The sequence below is a fragment of the Engystomops pustulosus genome, chromosome 6, assembly GCF_040894005.1.
Source record: "Engystomops pustulosus chromosome 6, aEngPut4.maternal, whole genome shotgun sequence".
In the NCBI taxonomy this organism is placed as follows: Eukaryota; Metazoa; Chordata; class Amphibia; order Anura; family Leptodactylidae; genus Engystomops; species Engystomops pustulosus.
This window is the reverse complement of record NC_092416.1, coordinates 97,440,376-97,462,098: the sequence shown is the minus strand read 5'-3', so window position 1 is coordinate 97,462,098 and position 21,723 is coordinate 97,440,376. Positions and strand designations below refer to the sequence as shown.

The 21,723-nt window shown below is 42.7% G+C and overlaps 1 protein-coding gene across 7 annotated transcripts in view; it reads left to right on the top strand.

Annotated features, from left to right (window-relative positions):
* Window positions 1-21,723, top strand: part of GRIN2D (glutamate ionotropic receptor NMDA type subunit 2D) — a 688,972-nt gene that overhangs the window by 287,510 nt on the left and 379,739 nt on the right. For all 7 annotated transcript variants that reach the window (XM_072110452.1, XM_072110450.1, XM_072110451.1 and 4 more), the window contains one exon: window positions 4,633-4,814. The gene's annotated coding sequence lies outside the window, so the exon portion shown is untranslated. The remainder of the gene's footprint in view (window positions 1-4,632; window positions 4,815-21,723) is intronic.

Genomic DNA, 21,723 nt, shown 5'->3' with positions numbered 1-21,723 from the left:
GTTATTTCCTCTGTAGCCACAGTGCCTACTCTCAGTGTGAATGTAGCCTTATACCCAACTTCCAAAGTTTCAAATGTGCTCTTAAAACCCATCTTTAGGTAAGCCTATAACACTTGTTAATTGCATGGAGTTTTCAACTCTATTTACTAACCCATCCTGTGTCTTCCTCCCATCTGTTATCTAGCAACCAACAGACACCAAGCTTTAGACTTCTCTGCATTCCAATTCACCTTGGACTCTGTATAAAAGATGACGGGTGATGACTAGTTCAATCAGCAGCACCTCTTTTTATGATATAATATTTTATTTTGTTGTATTCCCTTATGAAGAATAGATGGACCACTATATAAGCTGTTTACCTCTTGTGTCACCCCATTCTTCTTCATAGATTGTCAGCTCTTGCAAGCAGGGCCTTCACTCCTTTTGTTCCTTCTGAATGTTTTTGCTTTGTCATGATTTTTATTTTATTTGTATATATACACTATGATTTGTAAAGTGCCACTGAATATGATGGCGCTATATAAATAATTTCTTATTATTATTACCATACAGAGGTCTCAATCCACTGGTATAACCATGTTTCTATTCTGTAGCATAGCGATCACATATCATGCTTCCTGATTTTTTTAAAGCTGTCCTTCTCATTACATTCAGCTAGATACTTTAGCTAAACAGATTTAGCTCTTTGTCAGGTACATCAGCCCTGAGGTCCTCTTCTTTATTGAGTGATGAATAACCTTATTTTATCTTAGCAACAAGCGGGGGACATAGAGAACTTGAAACAGATGATAACTTTAAAGGTCCTCACAATCATTTAATTTGATCAGCTGGAATCAAAAAGGGGGTTGAGTGATTACTTAATAAATGTTTTGGCCATCTTAGTGCAGACATGATGATGCCACTGATGCCGTAAAATCTGGTTCTGGAGGGAAATAGTTTTTATTAAAACACTAGGCACTCGGAAATTTGCTTGGTACAACATGAAGTGTCAAAACTGTTGCAGTTGTCAGTATTGTAAAGTGTAGGAGATGTAAAAGTTAATATAAAGTATAGTTTTACTAATGTTTTGTAGCATGTTGTAACATGTATAGCAGAGCTTATTATAGTTTTACTGTATGGTCTATGGTATTACATAGAAATTAACCTAAGAAATCTAATATTAGCTGTAACCATGCATACTAATGCATAAATATAGTTACCAATCACACATTTTGAGACCTACCTATATGTTTTCTTCTAGATCCAAGGTTAGACATGCCATAGAGATAATACAAAAAGGAGTGAGAAAGGGGGCCGTTATTAATTACAAACATCCCTTATAATTCAGACCATAATTACAGCTCCAGAACCAAACTCAGCGCAAAAATACAGCATCAGAACCAACCTCAGGCTCTGCAAGTCTTATACAGGAAACATAGGATCAAAGTATCCACCAATTAGAGAGAGATGCGGCCCTGATCTAGTGTAATCACCAAACAAGAATACAGATTCAAGAATCAGCCTCTTGACATGTTCTTTTTGAAAAATACCTGCATTTTCTATAAAGTAAAATTCTAAATCACTGCATTCTCTAAATTGTGGAATGTGCTTCTTTTCTTGATAACTGATAACATATGTGCAGTCACAGGACTGTACTCAACAATAAGCCATTGCTGGAGAAGAATGATGTCGCTGTTTGACAATAAGTCATGGGTTACACTGAGTCTTTTGTAATGATTGATTTTAAATATTGAGTAACAGCATGTATGAATGTATGAAACTCCATGTATGTGTTACAGTGGCTCAACAGTAGCCAATATAGTAGCATTGCCCCCACGGTGTCCAATATAGAAACAACACTTCCTCAGTAGCCAATAAAGTAAAAGTACCACCAAAGAAGCCCATATAGTAGAAGTACCCCCACTGTAGCAGTGGCACTGACAATGCCTTCACAGTAGGCAGGGAATCTGTCAACAGATATTGGGGCACATTTACTTACCTGGTCCGTTCGCGATCCAGCGGCGCATTCTCTGCGCTGGATTCGGGTCCGGCCGGGATTCATCAATGCAGTTCCTCCGCCGTCCACCAGGTGGCGCTGCTGCGCTGAAGTCCGCTGGAATGCCTCGAAATACACCGGCCTACCCAGGATGAAGGTGAGTGAAATTTTCGCGACACAATTTTTTTTTTAAATGCGGCGGTTTTTCCGAATACGTCGGGTTTTCGTTCGGCCACGCCCCCCGATTTCCGTCGCGCGCATGCCGGCGCCGATGCGCCAAATTCCGATCGCGTGCGCCAAAAACCCGGGGCAATTCAGGTACAATCGGCGCAAAACGGAAATATTCGGGTAACACGTCGGGAAAACGCGAATCGGGCCCTTAGTAAATGACCCCCATTGACCTCATATAGCACTACCAGTATGTAATCAGCTTAATACCTTCCAGATCATGTTTCTTTCATGGTCCAGCATGATCCCAAATTTACAACTTTAGAAAAATCATTACAGAAGTCATTGAAGAGATTACAATATCATCTCAAGGAGCATAAACATAAACCGTTCAATAGAGATCTTGGCAAATTTCATGATAACAAATCATACTTGCACTCTCCCATGTCAACAATCTAGAGACTGATTTGTCTACTGACACACATCACCCGGATACCGACACTACTTGGAATCTGCCCACACATAGAGGAAGAGGTAGGGGTAATGGTATTAGGAAAAAATCGCTCACTACAGATCAAGTACTGTGATTTCTACAACACAACCATGCCCAAATAATACTGCCCCGGTGCTGTATCCATCTCTTCTTCTTTCTCCTCCCCTTTTTTGTCCCAGGCTCTTGCATAACTCCTCAGGAATCGGAACCAGAGGGGGCGTGCAAAGAATCCTTGATTATCAATCTTTCGTCTTGCCCACTCACAGGCCCAGAGACATTTGTTCTAATGAAAGGGCTTTCAATTGTTCCTTCAAATAGGTGTGACTTATTTTGCTGGTACAATGATATTTAACTTTTTGCTAATACTTTGCAAATACTTTGCTATGGAGGGCAGAAAAAAATGCCGGTAATTAAATCTAGATTTGCTTCCAGACGCTCAGTTACTTTACAGTCTAAGTGAAACAGACCTTGCAGGGGAAGGGCTAGGTCCATTCACAGATCTGACCTTGATCAGACGTTGAGATTATGTATTAAAGGACTGTAAATCATAATTGTACCCCAGATCACACCTTTATCATAAATTAGTTAGGTTTTGGCTATCAATGGGATAATTTTTTATGTGCAATAATAAAAATACATCAAAATAATAATCATAAATATCATCAGGCTTTATTTATATAGCGCCATCATATTCAGCACTGTACAGCTCAGGGAATACATATAAAAATATAACAAGACATCACAGAGTAATAAAATAATCAGATGAAACTATTGGAGTGAGGGCCCTGCTCGCCAGAGCGTACAATCTATAAGGTTGCAGGGTCTGACACAGAAGGTGACTTATACAATGGTCTAGCCATTCTTTAGGGGATAAAATAATTTAATGAATAGATATAAAATACTGAATGAACCAGGCACCAGCGGCTAGCGATATGCACTGAAACAAAGGTGCATCAGTCTGCAGAGAAACAAGTGATGAGAGATTACAAACATTTTTTGGGGTATTTTGCCATCTTCTGGCGCTAATAACTTTTTTATACTTTGGTGTACAGAGCTGTGGGCAGTGTCGACTGTTAGACCTTGTGATCACTTTTTATAGAAATTTTTTTTTTTTAAATGACAAAAAAGTGCCATTTTCGACTTTGGGCGCGATTTTCCGTTACGCGATTAAACACAGTGAAAAAATGTTATCATATTTTGATAGATCGGGCATTTTCGGACGCGGCAATACCAAATGTGTTTATGATTTTTACTGTTTATTTATATTTATATCAGTTCTAGGGAAAGGTGGGTGATTTGAGTTTTTAGGGGTTTTTATTATAATTTTTTAAACTTTTTTTTATTTTTATTTTTACTATTTTTCAGACTCCCTAGGGTACTTTAACCCTAGGTTGTCTGTACGATCCTATCATATACTGCCATACTACAATATGGTAGTATATGTGTATTTTACTACTCATACATTACAATGTGCTGATAGCACATTGTAATGCATGGGTTAATCCGAAGTAGCCTCGGGTCTTCCTGAGACCCGAGTCTACCATGGCGACAGATCGCCGCTCCCCGATGACGTCACGGGGAGCGGCGTTCCTCTTAAAGATGGCGGCGCCATGCGCCGCCATACTTTTGAGGCCGCCCGCAGCTTTGCCGGCGGTGATCAGCGGGAAAACACCCGCGATCGGTGCTGGCACTGATCGCGGTGTTACTGGTAAGTCTTTATGCAGCAAAGACTTAACGGCTATGGAGAGGGCTCAGCGCGTGAGGGCTTCACGGGCCGTGAACGGGTTAATTTTGATTTTATTTATACATATAATTATTGTAAAAATTGCACTGGCCAATATCATCCAAAATGTCTGGCAGGGAAAGCTTGGACAGCAGCATTTAAGCAGTTAACACATTTGATCGGTGCCAGTATTGAACTGTTTGCTTGTTTTCAAGTTACAATCACAGAACTATATGTATCACTTTACCATAACACAGACTCTTCATTTTTCAGGAACCAAGCAAATGCCTCATCATTTGCGAAACATTCAAGGTTTTAACTGAGTTGTCTGCAAAAATATCTGCCACGCTCACTTCAACAAGATGATTTTGGATTTGCTGCTGAGTCAAAGAGGTTGGAGATAGCCAGATGTCCGCAAATACCTGGTAACTGAAGACAGAAAATCTTAGCTAAAGGCAAGTGCTACAATTTTTTTTAATATATTTATATATACCTAGAGAGAACATTATTCACTTTAAGCATCCACTCATTGTATCACTCTATCATAGTGGATAAAGTTGAAAAAGACAGGTTTATCAAGCCCAAACTAAAACGCATTAAGGCTCTTCTTGATTATGGAAAAAGTATCAGCCATCACAACCTCTTTGTGGCAAAGAATTCCATAGTCTAACAGTGCAAATTAAAAAAAATGACGACATGTCATTGGCATAGAAAACCATCTTGCCTTTTGGTTCATCAGAAAATGTTTGCGTCTTGGCCACAGGCCTAGATATAAATAGATCACTAGAAAGTCTTCTTTACTGCCAGTTGAGATTTTTGTACATTGTAATGAGGTCACCTCTTTTATCCAAGATGAATTACCTCAAGTTTGAAAATAAGTGTTTATAGTCAAGAACTTACCCCCATATAGAAGTGTCTGAGATTAGTCTGACATAATAGATTCATCATAACACCATGATTATGCTGTAATCATGTTTTCTGTAATACAGATTTTAAATTTGTACATCTGTAGATTTGGAGCTTATTTCTTATCCCCCTTTTTAATATCAACTAAAAGAAATTATTTTTTAACTATGCATTTTTGGGCAGATGGAGAGGGTCTCTGATATTGCAGAAAGGAGGAATGTTTATTTTATAGCAGATAATTTTGTCAGAGAACAACAAGTCCTATAAATTTTAAATGTTTTACAGATTACTGTATATACTAGAGTATTAGCCGACCATAATATAAGCCAAGGTAGCTAATTTTACCACAAAAACTTTGGAAAACCTATAGACTCAAGTATAAGACTAGGGTGGAAAATGCATTGTTGCCAGACCATGCCCCTCCCAGTATATAGCTAACCAGCCTCCTGTCCGCCAGTATATAGCTAACCAGCCCCATGACCCAGTACATAGCCAATCCCTGTCACTCGGTATATAGCCAGTCACCCCCCAGTATATAGCCATCCCCAGTATTTTTTGTCTCAAGTATGAGCCGAGTTTGAGTTTTTCAGCACATCTTTTGAGTACTGTTACTAACTGCAGCGAGCAGTTAGCTAAGTGCTAACTGCTAAAATAAAATATGGCATGAAAGAATCAAGTTTTCTCCTATTAAACATCCCCATTGAATGTAAAGGCAAAACTGACATATTCAAACCCCTTTTCTCAGGACTTGAAGCATCTTTGGCAGCAATTCCAGCCTACCAGCATCTGTGTACTTACTGTAAGTCTTCTCTGCAGATCCACTCTAGTTCTGAATGTAAAACATTGCTGGACACTAGAGATGAGCGAGCACTAAAATGCTCGAGTGCTCGTTATTCAAGTCGAACTTTTTCCGATGCTCGAGTGCTCGTTTCGAATCAAGCATTTTTCAAGGAGACCAGGGCTCTGCACAGGGAAGCTTGGCCAAACACCTGGAAACCTCAGAAAATTATGGAAACACCACGGAAATGGACAGGAAACAGCAGGGGCAGCTTCATGGAAGCCTCTGAGGCTGCCTAATCGCACCATTATAGGGCAACAGCATGGTGATGACAGAGTGACCGAGTGAGGCGAGATAGCATCTAAAACACCCAATAATTGACCCTGACACTATAGGGGATGGCATGCGGAGGCAGCGGCAGCATCGGCAGCAGCGGCAGGCTAGAGAGTGGCATGGCGACATACCATTAATGGACTCAGGCTTCAAACCAATTAAAAAAATTCCTTTTGGCGAGGATAATGTGTAGCACTATACGTATCAGTATTTGGCCTGGTTATGGCGGCAGAAAGGAACCAAAGGAGGTGAGCAAGAAGCGCTGAAATGATTACCTATGTGAACAAAAGGTTGACGGTATATTTAGTCGATAGTCGACACAGCATGGCGGCGACAGAGTGACCAAGTTCCATGACGTATCTGGTGAAACACCCGAAAAATGAGCCTGACACAGCTCGTTTGCTAAGGGAATGACATGTGGAGGCAGCTATGGAGACGACGTCTGGAGGCTGCTATGGAGACGACGTCTGAAGGCTGCTATGGAGACGACGTCTGGAGGCTGCTATGGAGACGACGTCTGAAGGCTGCTATGGAGACGACGTCTGGAGGCTGCTATGGAGACGACGTCTGGAGGCTGCTATGGAGACGACGTCTGGAGGCTGCTATGGAGACGACGTCTGGAGGCTGCTATGAAGACGACGTCTGGAGGCTGCTATGGAGACGACGTCTGGAGGCTGCTATGGAGACGACGTCTGGAGGCAGCTGAAGAGACGGCATCTGAAGGCTGCTATGGAGACGACGTGTGGAGGCAATGGGGATGGTTATGGCACCCGAGGTGGACGAAAGGAAGTGAAAAAAAAAAATAGGAGTGAAAAGATAGATTTTAGAGGTAAAAGGTTATAGGTTGTGGGTTGAAGGTTGCTGCAGTTCAATTGATGTCAGTTGGATCATGGGCGGAAGCCCCTAGCTCTCGGCTCCTCCCCAACCTAAAATGGGCCTGGGGGCCAGAAGCGTTTACTTTGAAAAAATTATAATTTTCAATGCAAGTGGGGTCGTTTGAATATTTCATCTAGGAATAATGGAATAGCATAGCGGTTCTATTTTTTATTTTTTCGGAAATGGTTCCATGATTAAGAGCGACAGAATGGGGCATCCATATTGCGCTGCTATAATTGAAACTTCAGGTCTCCAGCATGGCAGCGACAGATGGGCCGAGTTCCATTATGTATCTGGTGAAATACCCGAAAATTCTGCCTGACACAGCTTGATTACTAAGGGGACGATGTATGGAGGCAGTAAGGTAGCAGTAGATTAAAAGTGCTGCAGTTAAAACTATGTTAGTTGGCTCTTGGGATGGAGCTCGTGGTCCACTGCCAGACGAGCTTTCGCCAGTCCAAGCCCCTGTCTCTCGACTCCTCCCCACCCAAAATGGGCCTGGGGGCCAAAAGAGTTTTCTTTGAAAAAATTATAATTTTCAAAGCAGACGGGGGCACTTCTAAGAACCTTTTGTATAAGATCAAGTGTAGTACTGTTCTTATAAGTAATTGGCCTGGTTATGGCGGGGGAGGGGAACGTAAACAGATGCGCAAGTAGCGCAGAAATAATATCGGTAAATGATAAAATATTGGCGTTATATTTTGTGGATAACACAGAAGGGTGGCGACAAAGTTCACAAGTTTGATGGGGAAGCCGTGAAAACAACCCAAAATTCTGCCTGACACAGCTCGTTTGCTAAGGGGACGATGTCTGGAGGCAGCTATGTGGATGACTTTTGGAGGCAGCTATGGAGATAACGTGCGGAGGTAGCAATGGAGAAAACGTGTGGAGGCATCTATAAAGACGACGTGTGGAGGCTGCTATGGAGACAATTTAATTTGGATAGTGCCTGTATGTGGCAGTCCAAAAAAGTTTTCAAACCAGAGGACCGGGTAGGTGGCCGTCCAGAAAAAATAAATACATAGAGTACTATAGCTAGAGCCAGTTGGCCCTAGCAAAAAATATCCAGTTTCCTCTGCTTTAGTGTACAAAGAGGAGGAGAAGGAGGAGAATGAGGAGGAGGAGTGTATACATTATGCAGGTTGAGCTGCTTTTACCTGGTGGAGAATGGAAATCCTGAGAAATCCAGGCTTTATTCATCTTGATAAGCATCAGCCTGTCAGTCGACAGGCGTGTACGCTTATCGGTGATGATGCCACCAGCTGCACTGAAAACCCGCCCTGACAACACGCTAGCGGCAGGGCGGGCAAGAACCTCCAAGGCGTACAGTTCGAGCCACATGTCCAGCTTTGAAACCCAGTAGTTGTAGGGAGCTGTGTGATAATTTATGACGATGGTATTGTTAGCTACGTACTCCCTCACCATCTTTCTGTAAAGATTAGCCCTACTCTGCATAGACTGGGGACAGGTGACAGTGTCTTGCTGGGGTGACATGAAACTGGCAAAGGCCTTGTAAAGCGTACCCCTACTACTGCTGCACAAGCTGCCTGCTCGCCTACTCTCCCTCGCTACTTGTCCCATAGAAGTACGCCCTCTGTTGCTAGCGCTGTCAGAAGGTAAATACTGTTTCAGCTTGTGCACCAGGGCCTGCTGGTATTCATGCATTCTCACACTCCTTTCCTCTACAGGGATGAGAGTGGAAAGATTTTGCTTGTACCGTGGGTCCAGGAGAGTGAATACCCAGTAATCGGTGCTGGAATAAATTCTTTAAACGCGAGGGTCACAGGATAGGCAGCCTAGTATGAAATCTGCCATATGCGCCAGAGTCTCAACGAGCAAGAATTCATTCCCCTCACTGGCCTGACTCTCCATTTCCTCCTCCTCCTTCTCCTCCAACTCCTCTTCTTCTGCCCATACACGCTGAACAGTGAAGGACTGAGCAATGCTCCCCTCTTCTGTCTCACCAACATTCTCCTCCTCTTCCTCCTCATCCTCCTCCACGTCCTCTGATACGCGCTGAGAAACAGACCTGAGGGTGCTTTGGCTATCAACAAGGGAATCTTCTTCCCCCGTCTCTTGTGACGAGTGCAAAGCTTCCGACTTCATGCTGACCAGAGGGTTTTTCAACAGGCCAAGCAGCGGGATGGTGAGGCTGATGATGGCGGCATCGCCACTGACCATCTGTGTTGACTCCTCAAAGATACTCAGCACCTGACAGATATCAGACATCCACGTCCACTCCTCATTGTAGACTTGAGGAAGCTGACTACCAGTTCTGGTGGAAGTTGACATCTGGCAGTCTACAATCGCTCTGCGCTGCTGGTAAACTCTGGATAACATGGTTAATGTTGAATTCCACCTCGTGGGCACGTCACACAACAGTCAGTGAGCAGGCAGTTGGGGGCGGCTCTGCGCTGCTCTAAGAGTGGCAGCATCTGTACTGGACTTCCTGAAATGCGCACAGATTTGGCGCACCTTCGTGAGCAAATCAGACAGATTGGGGTATGTCTGAACCGCTGAACTATGGAACCGAGGAACCGCTGAACTATGAGATTTAACACATGGGCCAGTTGCAGAGCCGCCACCAGGTTACGGCCGTTGTCACACACAACCATGCCGGCTTCAGGTTCAGCGGTGCCAGCCACAGATCAGTCTTCGCCGTGATGCCCTGTAAAAGCTATTGGGCGGTGTGCCTTTTATCGCCTAGGCTCATCAGTTTGATCACCGCCTGCTGTCACTTAGCGACAGCACTGCTGCTGTGCCTAGAGCTACCCACTGATGGCGCCATGCCCACGGATGATAATTCGGAGGAGGAGGTGGAGGAGAGGTGGGAGGAGGAAGAGGCATAGTAGGCCTGAGAGACCTGGACCGAGGTAGGCCCCGCAATCCTCGGCGTCGGCAGTATATGAGCAGTCCCAGGGTCAGACTTGATCCTAGCCTCCACCAAGTTAACCCAATGTGCGATATATAGTGGCCCTGTCCGGCAGCAGTCATCCACGTGTCCATGGTCAGGTGGACCTTGTCAGAAACGGCGTTGGTCAAGGCACGGGTGATGTTGTCAGACACGTGCTGGTGCAGGGCTGGGACGGAAAAGTAGTGGTGGCTGGGGACCGAATACCGAGGGGCGGCCGCCGCCATGAGGTTGCGAAAAGCCTCGGTCTCTACCAGCCTATAGGGCAGCATCTCCAGGCTGAGTAATTTGGAGATGTGGACGTTGAAGGCTTGGGCGTGTGTGTGGGTTGCACTGTATTTCCTCTTGCGCTCCAGCGTCTGGGTTATAGAGAGCTGGACGCTGCGCATGGAGACATTGGTGGACACTGTGAAGGATCGTGGAGGTGAAGGTGTGGTTTTCACTCGGGAGGTGTTTGTGCTGGGGTCCAGGGAAGGGGGCTGACTAGCAGAGGCAGCGAATGACACAGGGGAAGGAGCAGTGGTGGACCCAGCCGGAGGTGAACAGCCTTAGTTCCATTGAGTGGGGTGTTTAGCATGCGCATACTGGTGGTAATTAAGCTAGTAGTGGTGGAACCACTGCTGATCCTGGTGTGGCACAGGTTGCACACCACAGTCCGTCGGTCATCTGATGTTTCTTTAAAGAACCTCCAGACTTCAGAAAATCTAGCCCTTGCCACGGAAGCCTCACTACGTGAAACATTTGGCGCTGATGCGCCAGGTCTGGCCCTGCTTCTCCGTCTGGCCCCACCACTGCCTCTTCCAACCTGTTCTGGTATAGGACTCGCCTCCGTCTCACAAGCACTGTGTTCACCTGGCCTATCAACCCAACTTGGGTCTGTCACCTCAACATCCCTCAGTCTGCTCCCCCCTCGGACTTCCTGCCCTGACAAAAACTTCACCACTGTCTGACAACCGATTCTCCTCATCGTCTGACACCTCTTTACACACTTCTTCCACTACGTCAAGAAGGTCATCATGACCCACAGACTGGGACTGGTGGAAAACCTGGGCATTGGGAAAGAGCTCAGCAGCAACCGGACAAGTGGTTTGTGACTCTGGTCCAGAAAACAGTTCCTCAGAGTATGCCAGTTCAAATGCCAAATTTTCCTGGGAGGGGGCAGACTGGAGGAAAGAGGTTGAGATGGAGGAGCTGGAGGAGTGCTCACTCCATGGGTGGACTGCGTGGAAGACTGACTGGTGGACAAATGGCTAGAAGCATTGTCCGCAATCCACGACATCACCTGTTCGCACTGTTCTGGCCTCAACAGTGCTCTACCACGAGTCCCAGTAACTCGAGACATGAAGCTAGGGTGTGTAGCTCTGCGGCGTTCCCCTGCTCCCTCATCAGCAGGTGGTGTCTCACCCCGCCCAGGACCACGGCCTCTTACCCCTGCAGTAGTTGGACGCCCACGCCCTCGTCCTCTACCTCTAGCCCTTGGGTTTAACATTTTCAAAATTAAAGTCTATTATATAGACAAAACAGAAATATAAACTGTCAATTTTTTGTGTTTTTTTGTGTTTTTTTATTTTTTTTTTGTGTTTTTTTAAAAAAAAATTTCTAGAACAAAACGTGCAGAAGAAATCACACAGCAACCACAGAAGATGATGATTGCTATGGCTAGTTTCTAACCTACACTGACAGCACACAACAGGATTTTGTGCTGTGCCTGTGACTTTCAGTTTTGAAAAAAAAAAAGACTGTGCCTAATTCAAATCAAACCCCTAATAAATTGTCCCACTTAGGTGTTTGAGATGGATATGTGTGTCACTAAGATCTAAATAGAACGTTCGCAAGTCTCCCTGCAAATTCGCCACAATATGGTACTAGCTGCACTACTAGTGCCAGCAAGCCCAACCACAAGCAAATAAAAAAAAATAAAATATAACGCTATTGTAGCCCTAAGAAGGGCTGTTGGGTTCTTGTAGAATCACTCCTGCCTAACAGTAATCTAATAGAACACCCTAACGCTATCCCTGGCCAGCAGCAGCACTCTCCCTAACGGCATCCAGACAGAATGATCCGAGCAGCGAGGGCAGGGGCTAGTATATTCCAGGGTCAACTGATCAGGCCAGCCAACCACTGCTATCGACTTGTATGGGTACCACGTCATGCTGGGTGTAGTGCAGAGTCCCCTGCCTTGTGATTGGCTCTGTTTCTGGCCGCCAAAAATCTAAACGCTGCGAGTTGACATTTTCTCGAGCTGGCAAAATACTCGTCCGAGTTTCGAGTATGCTAATGCTTGAACGAGCAGCAAGCTCGGATGAGTATGTTGACTCATCTCTACTGGACACCCATTTTAAGGTCTCTCCATCGGTGTTTGATTGATTGCGAGCCTGCCTAATTGCTTAGCCATTCAAAGAAATTGACAGAGTTCTCTTTGCTGTGATCTGTCACATCTAACTACACATTTAAAAATGTTAAAAGATACAAATAAAAATTATAAATTAATAATTTATTACCCCTTAAAAACATTATAATATGCACTTTGGTGTAAATTACTTTTAAAAGGAGTCGAGTTTGCCAATAGTTAATACTTGGCAAAATATTATTATTTGAGACCCATGGACTTTGCAAATTCTTTTTGCCTGTTTTTACAAATGAATTTTTCTTTAAAAAAATATATGATATCTGAATGGCTGCTGATTGTGGTTAAAATATAAAAAAGGCAGCATCACTTCAAATACATAACACCTTTGTCAAGCCTATCTGTAAAGTGCTGTTTATTGTATGTTATTTGTGTGATATTAAAATCTTATGATAGTAAGAATTAATTGAAGAATTCATGAGGATACCGTAAGCTTTTATTGATTCACAATAACTCTAACTCACAAGTACAAATCACCTTCAAGTCTGGAGTAATTATCAGATGGTGTTAGATCCTGAGTCATCATAATGTAGGTTGGCTGATTTTTGCAAGGTCATATCTAAGGCTAGAGGGAATGGCAGAGTCTTAGAGTGCTCAACAACTATCACGCAAAACAATTTCAAAGTCGATGGTAAAGGTGAAAATCTCTTTTGCATTGCAAATTGACCTTTCACATCCATACCAGAAGATAAACAGTGACCTTATTAACAAGCCTTCATTCTACATAATTGTTTCTTACAATCCGTGATGTAAAATAGAGTCTTTACCAAACCTAGAAATATATTGGATAATAACTTTTGCTACCAAACATGTATTCTGGTATTTACCCTCTGTTTTTAATAAAAGCTTGTGCACCTGCATGTCCATCACAAGTCCATCACAAGTCCATGGACACATTTGTCCCATTTTTTATTACATTTTTCTGGGCAAGATCTATGTTTATAAAAAGCATGTTCAAAAACATTTACTGATTGTGATCAAGAGTCCATCCATTGGATAGCAGTTGCCTTACAGGTCAGAAAAAGTGCAGGTATCATGGGTGCCATTATTCTTCATCAAGTAAACCAAATACACATATTTAACGGTCTAGTGTAATTGCCTGTTCTATTATATCTAAAAGAGTGGTAAAAATCTCACTCCAGAATTTTCAAAGCACAGGACAGGTCCATATCATATGCCAAAATGAGGCTAATTCATATCTACACCTATGGCAATTGAAGTCAGGTATCCAACCCTTCTTAAATAGATGCCGTTTTGTGAGGTAGCATTAATGTATAGTTAACCTAGTTTGTTATTCACATCTGGTGATGCATATCTGTGTGACTTAAAAAGGTCTATGAATTTCTCCTTGTTTAGGGTTTTGATTAAAGATCTCCATTTCTTTATACCATCTTGGCCTCATGATTTGTCTATTTTAGTGGTTATAAGGTGGTGCCATACCTCTTCCTGGGTTAAACTGTTGACATTTAAAAAAAAATGTACATTATTCCTCATCATGTTTTCCACCGTAGGATTTACCTGGATAAAGACAGTTGAGAAGGCAACATTCAATAGATTGTCCCTTTTCTCATCTCCCTCCACCATGACCCCCAGGTTATTCTTCAGAGGGGCCCACACTCTCATCGCTGCCAGCCTTGTCCCCGCTTCCCACCCTTCTATGCCCCCTTGGTGGGGAGCTGGTGTAAAGAGGGAAATAATTGCCAGGTGCTGTTGGATTTCTAGGTATTTGTGATTACTCTAGGGCTTTTGCACAAATTTTCTGGCATAAAAACCCTGGTAAATAACCCCTGATATGTTGTCTAGAATAAGGGCGCTACATGTTCATTTATATGTGTCGGGCTTGTGTTATTCCAGAGAGGTGTTTTAAAAGGAGTGTCTGTGTAGTGAGTTTCCCTTTGGGCCTATTTCAAAACCATCCTGACTACCCTGTGGTCTGGGAGAAGACTGGAAATGAAGGGGAATTAGCATATTGCATTGAATATGATTCCAAGGGAACCAGGCGATCAGGTGAAAGGACCCTAAAATTGCAATAGGCCTTCTAAATAATAAAAATAGAGGTCTGGCAGTGTCATACCTGCCAAGTCCTTGGGTCTTTGGAGTTTTACTAATCGCAGTTTAGATCTTGCTGAGCCCCATAGGAATAATATCAATAGTGAACCCAGAGAATAAAAAAAAAGTATGGAATTCAAAGTATGTGAAGTGACACTTCGACTGAATCACCATCTTAATGAGGTTTATACAGTATGCAATACAGTGGCATTTTAGGCCATATATAAAATTTAGACCTGAAAAGAGTCAGCAAAGGAACCACATGTATTCGTTCAGATCTAATTTGAATAGCTAAAGGTTCCATGGCTATAGCAAAGGGGAAAGTGAACACCCTTGCCAGGTGCCCCTCCCCGAACTAAAGCCTGCCTGTTATCTAGAAATGGATCAACTACTTATACCGCCCTTAAGGTGGTACATGATCTCCCATCAAAGACAACCAAAATGGGTGGATTTTATAGTAACCCCTTTACAACCAAATTCTGTATCCTAAAATTTGGCTAGTATATGGGAGTAGTCCAAGGGACCTCTAATAAGATCCACCGAGAAAACAGACAGGCAGCCTCTATCATTCCTAGACATGTAGTTTATGTGTGACAGTTTGTCCTATCCTGGCATTTGGCAAGTGTATTCTCTAGTATCTGGGTGTTGATACCGCAACACAGATTATGCCAATCTAATTCTCAATGAAATATGGCTAATGCTTAGGATCTGTCATTCACAGTATCAATTAACAAGGAAGACAAATGATCAATGGCAGGGTCAGGTAGTAAGTTAAAGTGACCCATACAAAGTACAGCCAGATGAGCATATGAGAAGGCAAAATCAATATTAGCTTGTGCAAACACAAATCTACCCTCTGGGTCAGTTATGTATAGTTCCAGTTCCCATCTCACCAAACAGTTCACCAACAGGGACACCCTCCTGGAGTGAGATGTGTATATTGAAAGTAGGGAGAATTGTACCCAAGGCCTGTTTATCATGGAAACACTTTCTGAAATCAAATGGGTCTCAACCTGACAGGTTAGGGAGGGATTATATTTCCTTACTAAGGAAAACAATATATTATGTTTCTGTGACCCAAGCCTCTTACATTCCAGATAAATACTCCTAATATTATACCAATAAAACACCAACAAGAAAAGACATTTAAAGACAAGTGAACAATAAATGTTATATAAACACCTATAATTACTTGAAGAGCTAGTAATCTCCCCCTGTCAGAGCTGGTAGCCAGCAGCAGAGACCGCAGGTAAAAAACACGGGAGGAGGGATGCTAGCGTCAGCCTAGACAGACAGAGAGTGGGTGAGAGAGATCTCGAAAGCTCACACCCAGAAATACTGATAGATTAGCATAGGGCTAATCTACGAGGAGCCATGGATAGTCCATAGGCCATTGCTCCAACGTCCAGTTTCCGGAGTTGAGGGCTGCATTGCTTTCTCAGGGCTTTAGGATTTGTAAAGATTAGATAGGGGGTTTCAACAAGATGCAATGACCCAAAGTGATAAGTTAGTGGGCCATGGCAAACCCCACAAGTTAATGGCGTCCAACAAGGGTAATATGTGTGGCTGAGGCAGCTTGAGTATGTAAGTGGTGATTAAGTTAAAATAAATACTTATCTAACTTGCACATTTATGTGGAACTTTGGCGTGTGTTGTTACCAGTATTTTACTGTAGCCTTAAGAGACCCCATTTTCAGTTGTTTTACATCTTAGCATATTGGATATAAAAACCTTTTTTTGTAAATTGCACTTTTATTAATGCTCATTATGTTTGCCATAGCTTTAGGTTGAAGATTTTTTAAATGTTGGCAAGAAATATTATAGGAAGTGTTCTTTCCATTACGTTTCAATGGGCGTTTTTTACCAACATTTATAAAAATTTCTATTCATTTTTTGTTATACCACAGTTAACAGGTGTGAGTATGAAAGCATTAATGTTCTCTATATAAACAGTTGTTTTGCCTGTTAGTGCCTGAGTAAGGTGCTTAGTTAAGATTAATTGTAGCTTTCTAACCAAAAGAAATTAGAACAATGGTGTATGTAAAGATTCTGGCTTCTTAAAACGTCCTGTTGCTTGAGTTATGATGCTGAAGAAACAATAGCAGCGGAAGTCTTTATTTCTCCATTCCTTGCAGGTGTGCTAACTACCCAGAGGTTTAATGAGCCATTTCAACAGTAATTGCACACAGGGAGCAGGTTAACAAGTTTGTCTCATGTTAAAAAGTCTGAGACAAATGGCCATAGTGTACAGAGTCAAAAAGCATAATAAAATGGAACAGGAAAGCTATTTTATTTTCTTGTTTGTTTCTGTAAGCCAGCAATTAACAATGGGTGGATGTCTATGTGTTTGGTCTGACTAGATAACTACCCTGCTACCGAATCCCTTATATATGAAAGTAAAAAACCCTACGTTACTGCTCTTTATCAAAAAAGTTTAGCTTGTATACTATAAAACATATATAGTTTCAGGGCTGTGAGTCTGTGGACCCTCCGGCCACCGCGGGAGATGGTACTAGCCGATACCTCGGACCGTAGTCTAAGTGGCGCCTGGTCTTCACCAGAGCCCGCCGCAAAGCGGGATGGTCTTGCTGCAGCAGGGTTTCGCCCGGTCACTCCACAGGTGCGACTAACCCGCGGTGGCTGCCAAGGCAAGGGTCACAGTAAGGGGCAGGAGTTTATGGCAGGCCAGCGCCAATTATCTTCGCACTTGTGCTTTAACCCCTTACCGACATGTGACGTAATACTACGTCACATGCCGGGTGCCGGTGCATGGAGAGGGCTCTCCATGCACCTGAGGCTTCTCCATAGTCGGTAAGTCTTTGCTGCCGGCGGCTTCAAAAAGTAATGTCTTCGGGAAACGGCGATCCGTCACCACGGCAGCTTTGGGTCTTCCGAAGACCCGAGGTTGCTTCGGGTTAACCCATTCATTACAATGTGCTATCATTGTAATGAATGAGGAGTAAAATACCCATATACTGCCATACTGTAGTATGGCAGTATATGATAGGATCATACAGACAACCTAGGGTTAAAGTACCCTAGGGAGTCTGAAAAATTGCAAAAATAAAAAAAAAGTTTAAAAAAAACATAAAAACTCATATCACCCCTTTCCCTAGAACTGATACAAATATAAATAAACAGTAAAAATCATAAACACATTAGGTATTGCCGCATCTGAAAAAGCCCGATCTATCAAAATATAATAACGTTTTTTCTCTCAGTGCCTTTAACCTTGTAACGGAAAATCACACCCAAAGTAAAAAATGGCACTTTTTTGCCATTTAAAAAAAAAATCTAAATTCTATAAAAAGTTATCAAAAGCTCTTACAGTCCTAAAAATTATAACATTGCAAACGCTATCAAAAGCTGCAAAAAAACAACACCTCCCAAAGCTCCGTACACCAAGGTATAAAAAAGTTATTAGCGCCAGAAGATGGCAAAATCCCCCCAAAAATTTTTAATTTTTGTAAATGTATGAAAACATTATAAAACTTATACAACTTTGTTATCCCCGTAATCGTACCGACCCAAAGAATAAAGTAGACATGTCATTTTACGGCGCACAATGAAATCCGTAAAATCCAAGCCCACAAGAATACACAAATGTGTATTCACTGCATTTGGATTTTTTTTTTACCCGTATATGGCATGGAATATTAAATACCACCATTTTGAAGAGAAATTTGTTACGCAGAAAATAAGCCATAACACAGCTCTGTACATGGAAAAAAAAAAGTTATACATTTTTGAAGGTGGGGAGTGAAAAATGCGCAAAAATGAAAAAGGGCTGTGGCATTAAGGGGTTAAATCTTTGTGAGCCAGCACGCAAGCGTCCTCTTCACCTAGCCGAACCGCGGGAGCCACAGAGACCACCGCTGGAGCCTGGAGAGGTGAGTTCCCCTGGGCTCTGGGGGCACACAGAGGGACACGGGTGCGCCCGTGATCCTAGACAGGGATTGCGGGAGCACCCGTAACTTGTAGGTTGAGAAAACTTAAAAGTGATGCATCTCTCTGAGAAGTACAATGAACCTCATAGTCAAAGAGTTGGTGGTCACAGCTTGAAGATAAGATCATATACTGCATCACTCATCGCTGAAATCAATATCCCATGTACAGTATTACAATAATCAATTGCTCAGATTTCCTAGGAAAAGCAGACAAGGAGCTGTCATATTGCAGAAGAAAGGAAAATTTAAAATGTTCTAAATTTCTTTTGCCTGTCATTGGGGTCTAATAAGAACTCCTGGGATGTATCCTCTATAGACAACTGCTAATGATTTTGCAAGTGTGAAGTACAGCAACCATTTACTAAAGCAGCATTCAAAGCTGTTAGAACATCCAGAAGATTAGAGTATAAGTATCTGGTATTTATTTTGTGTTTTTATATTGGTTGTGACTAATAAGTTATTCTATGAAACAGCACAAAAATGGTACATTTCTGTATCTGAACCACATTACGACTATCAAAGCAATTTGAAAGGATTTTTTTGCGTATGTATGTTCATTTATAATTTGAGCTATCTCCTAAGGTCTAAATAGTAAATTGGTTCTTAGTTCTCATGGTTGGTAGGAAGCACCTGCCTTGACTCCAGAGTTAGCTGGACAAGCAAAAAAGTCCAAGTTATAAGGGTTTTCTTAACCCAACCAGCGTGTATTAGTTCTAGTCAATGTCATTGTCAAATAGCAAGTTATGCATGCTATCCTCTCATTCTCTCCTCTGCTCATGTGTGTGATTACTGGTCTCTGTTTGCATACAGTTGCTGCATTTCTGACATAAGATCAATGACATGTGACTGCTACAGTCTTAGCATAAGAATGCAACATAGACACCCAGCCAACTGCTTCCAGCTCCATGTCCTTGTATTTATAAGAACCCAGCCAACTGCTTACAGCTCCATGTCCTTGTATTTATAAGAACCCAGCCAACTGCTTACAGCTCCATGTCTTTGTATTTATACAGCAGTAAACTTGTACTTGGTATGCTCTCCCCCTAATTAACTATTGACAGCTTTTCCTGAAGATGAGCCATCAACAGTTACCCCTAGCCAACCCTTTTAACTAGTATAAACTGATGTTACAGATAACGCTTATCTATGGTACATTTTACCAGTATGAGCATTTCACCAGTAACATTTTTTTATCCAGAATCTCTTTAGCAGCTGGGCAGTGTTCCCAGCTTTGTTGCCTCTTAGATCTGTAGCAACTTCATATCTTAGGTGGAACTTCTATTTAAAGTGACAGTTCCTAAGGCCCCTTTCAACATGATCCAGGTTGCTTTGCCAAACGAGCACCTGTGGCTGCCATTATAGCATTTTCTTTGAGACCTGCCTGACACCACTATAGACACTATACAAACATAATACACTGCAATACAAAAATATTTTTAAAACATTAAAAAAAACCTTTTCTCTATTCTAGTGGTGTAACAAGGTGACTGTTTGAGAAGTAAGAGTGGATGTAGAGTGGGATACTTATTGGTCCCTGTATAAATGCAATAAATGGTGGCAGCAGATAATATCTGGAGTGCTGGAGCTGTATTAGGTGTGACTTATGCTCAATTTGTGTCATGAGTGAAAGGTGAGTGCAAGTTTGAGTTGGCTAAATTAACCTGTACAGTTGCACCCCAAGTCACGTAACAAGGCCTTGCCATGACAAATTGGTGGCAGCAGTGGGATTATTTCATTTTTGTTATAGCATTACTGGGATTAAGCAACTAACCACTGCACTTAAGGACTAGTGGAATCCTTGCGAGGCCTGCCCTAGTCTTACACAGACCAAATCAGTGCTGTTCTAAGACATACGTGCAAACAGTTCCTCCTCCCCGTTTTTCTTTCCTATCTTTTATTTGGCAAAGGTTGCCCTCAGTGATGGCAACCATTTTCAAGAAACAGAGCAAGGAGGCTCTAGTTCACTTCTATAAGCAGAGAATTATCCACCCGGCTAAGAAGTCCAAAGAGCTGCTGGATTATGCTTTGATGGAGCAAGAGACAGAGCAAGGATTGGGCATGGCCCAAGATATGGGCATTAATCCTGGAAGAGTTTCTCCTGAGGCTACCAACAGCAGGAGCCCTCAGGAAGGCTTGGGTGTGTCTCTACAAATGGCCCTACAGCAGCTAGGTGAATGTCATCCTAGCCTGTGCTTGCAGCTTATCCTTCAATTTAATCAGACGGCTTCAGAGCATGAGCAGGAGAGAGCGGTCGCAGCACGAGAGGAGAGAGTGGCCACAGAGCGGCAAGCTGATAGAGAATTCAAGTTGGAAATGGTGTGGGGTATTGAAAGGGGTATCAATTCTGTGCAACTCTAATCCCAGGATGTAAACTCCAAAAGTCCTCGTCAAGGACGTTTTCCAGTACTGGACAGTACTGGACTTGAACATTTTTATGCGGTCATTTGAGAAGAGCTGCAGACAATAGAGCAGTGAGCACAGTATTTAAGCCCAGGGTTAAGCGGCGAAGCCCTGAAAGTATTTGCTGACCTTCCTCTTGAGCTTTATGAGGACTATGACGCTATAAAAGCTGCTTTGTTTAAAAATTGCAATTTAACTCCAGAGGTGTGCCACAAGAAGTTCCGGAGCATAAAGCGAGGACCAATTGACAGCTACACTGATACATTAGGCAACTTACAGACTACCTTTCTAAAGTGGACCCGAGGAAATTCTTTCATCAGCTGTGATGGAGGATCTCATGATAAAAGATCGATTTCTGCATATTTGTCCTGTGGATGTACGACAGTTTGTTTGTGAAAGAGAGTCTAAAACTGCGGATGAAGCTGCACAGATTGCAGACTCCTCTACCGCCAACCAGATGCCTGAAGCCAAGAAGGAACCATCCCCCCAAAGGTCCACCAGCTGCAAGGAGAAACAAGCCAGGACAACATCACAGCCTTCTGTCTCCAAAGAGGGTGAGAACCTTACACTGAGGGAGTCTATAAATCGGGGGAATATGTCCAAATGGGTCATCAGAGGTGTGCATGCCCAGAGAGAGGGGTGATTGTTTACTGTACAGCACCAGTAGTCATGCTGCTTTTCGGTGATATGGAAAAGTTACAGCACCACATGCAGACTGTCATTGTTGGTGATAGAGTCACCCAGGGATCATGAGATT